Below are 2,614 nucleotides of genomic sequence, written 5' to 3' on the forward strand. Positions count from 1 at the left end.
TTTATTATACATTTTTAAAGTCTCTCATAAACGTGTGAATTATCAATTTAGTTTTTATTCAAATTTTGATAATTATATTTTTCTCATAAACGAGTGAATTCTCAATTTAGTTTTTATTCAAATTTTGATAATTATATTTTTCTGTAAACTATGTGTTGTGATAGATATATTATCTTTTTATATTATTTTAATATGTCATGTAAGGCCCATTAAAGTTTGGCTGGCCATTTCTGCCCTAAAGTTTAGGGCTGCCCTCTTGTGTTTGGGCCTAGGGCTGGCCCAATTGATAAAACCCTTTCAGGTTGTCCTAACCCTCACTTTGCACTCTTGCAGAAGGTTCAGCAGCCGTCACTCTCCCTTCCCCCTCACAGAATGCTCTGCTAGGGTTTGCCCTAAGGTCCACTTCGAACTAGCTCAAACTCAGTTCCTACTCCGTGTAAGTGCCCCTTCTAACTTGTATGATTTTTTCCTTGGCATTGTTCCAGTTAGGACTTCGTATTAATCCCCCTTGGTTTTGTTTCTCCGCTGTTTTCCAGCTCTTTAGCCGTTCCCAGGACAGCAGTGCTAGCTATCGTGCCGCCAAGGCTTCCGTTAACCCTTCCTCCAGGTACGGGAAGTTAGGGTTTCGAGTTTGAGTTGTCCTTAATCTGTTTTTGGGTTGCCTTTGATCTGTTTGAGCCTACTGGATGTTTGTATGGATAAATGGCTATTCGTGGTGCGTGGGATATCTTGCATGATGGAAGGGTTTGGAAAAATGGTATCTGTTGCAGGTGAATCCAGGGCGAGACATGGTAATCTCGCTCAGGCGAGTCGTACTCGCCTAAGCGAGTCTGGCGGAGGCTCACCCAAGCCTTTTTTTCGCCCAAGGTCGCCCAGGCGGCCAACTCTTTAATTTTGAGCGAGCAGACAACTCGCCCAGGCGAGAGGGGTCTCGCCTAAGCGAGATCCCGCATTGTCCCTATTCATGTTTTGTGCCCTCGCCTAGGCGGAAGGGGGGACTTGCCTGAGCGAGACCCCTCAGCCTGAGCGAGGTGCTGAGCGAGATAATGCTGTGATTAGATGTTTGTTTGTTCCTGAATGATCTGTTTTGGTTGAGTATGAATGTATGATGAGTGATATGTATATAATGGAGCATGAGGTATACGTGGCATGATTCATGAATTACAAATGATGGGTTTGGTATGAAAGTTGGCATGTGAACTAAATGAGTGGGTTATTGTTAAAGTGGCATGAAAATGTGATGAATTGAAGTCCTATGAGCATGGATGGACTATGATAAGTTGGAATGAGTTGGATCTGGAAATTGAAAGGTAACGACTTTAAAGGTTGATGTAATGAGGGTATCCTTACATGGTGAGTATTATTTGATTGTATGATCGTATTTTATCTGTGTCAGTGCATAATTCCTTGGGGGTCTCTAGGTGAGACTTTCAGGGTCGCGCTTCAGTGGTCGGGACGTAATTCCATGGCCCCTGGTAGTGGGTGTCCATGGTGGTGCCCCATCTGTATAACTAGGTAAGGATTCAAGTTAAGGTTGCATCCTGACACTCTAAGGAGTTAGTTAGTCTCACTTAGAGCGGACTGACTCCTGTGGTGAGAGTAGCATGAGGCCTGAAATTCTTTAAGGGCTAACCTTGTGGTGAGGGAAAATTGATCCATCGTAACACTTGTAACACATAGCTCGTGAGTGAGCAACTCGGGGATGAGCAGAGGTATCCACCACAAGTGCGGGCATCCGCTGAATCCGACCAAGTTATACGTATCCGGATGAGTCGAGTCGAGTCGTAGTGTATTGAATGAAGAGTCATAACATGCTTGGTTGTTATATGGATGTGGGATGATGAAAATATATTTGACTGTATGATGAATATGTTGTTGGCTCTAGCTTACCCGTTTTGTTGCATGGTTGTATTGTATGTGGCTGTTCTTTCTTGCGATGATCATCAATTTGATTGATGGGAGCAGATGGGCGAAGTTCTCGTGGTCAACAAGGGAATGGTGATTCCGCTGCTTAGCCATCTGGGCTGGAGTTTTTCTTCATGATTTCTTTAGGGCTATGGCCCATGTATCGCTTTATGCATTTCTACTATATTCTCTTTGTTAGACTTGTATATGGTTTCCGTCGGCATCGTGGTGTGCCTAGTTCTGTAGGGATTGTGTTAAGGACCCCAATGCTACACTACAGTACTATTATTGTGTGACGTTTTCCTTTGATTTCGCTTAATAATTAAATGGGACGTTACATGTCACATAATAATATTTTGATATACGAAATTATGATCACGAGGATAAATGTACTGTATTTAATAAAAATTATTTTAAAATCTATTAAAACTAAAAAAATTGTAACAATATAAAGTTATAAAATATAAATTTATAAAAGTTATAAAGTATAAAATATAAAATATTGAATTATGAAATTATGAAATATAAAATTATAAAATTATAAAATTAAAAATTACAAAAGATATAAATGTAAAAAATTATCAAATTATTAAATAAAAACTTAATTCTTTTATAATTTTTTAATTTTAAACATTTTTAAATTATAAAATTATGCATTAAAAAAATGAATATGAATTTAATTTACTTTTGCAAAACTAAATTATAGATG

The 2,614-nt window shown here is 39.0% G+C and overlaps 1 long non-coding RNA gene across 1 annotated transcript; it reads left to right on the plus strand.

Annotated features, from left to right (window-relative positions):
• Positions 1-334: 334 nt before the first annotated feature.
• LOC114186956 lies at positions 335-2,197 on the plus strand. Its single transcript, XR_003605177.1, has 3 exons — positions 335-436; positions 537-607; positions 1,966-2,197. It is a non-coding gene; the product is annotated as an uncharacterized LOC114186956 (long non-coding RNA).
• Positions 2,198-2,614: the final 417 nt, after the last annotated feature.

Source organism: Vigna unguiculata, chromosome 6 (assembly GCF_004118075.2).
Source record: "Vigna unguiculata cultivar IT97K-499-35 chromosome 6, ASM411807v1, whole genome shotgun sequence".
NCBI lineage: Eukaryota > Viridiplantae > Streptophyta > Magnoliopsida > Fabales > Fabaceae > Vigna > Vigna unguiculata.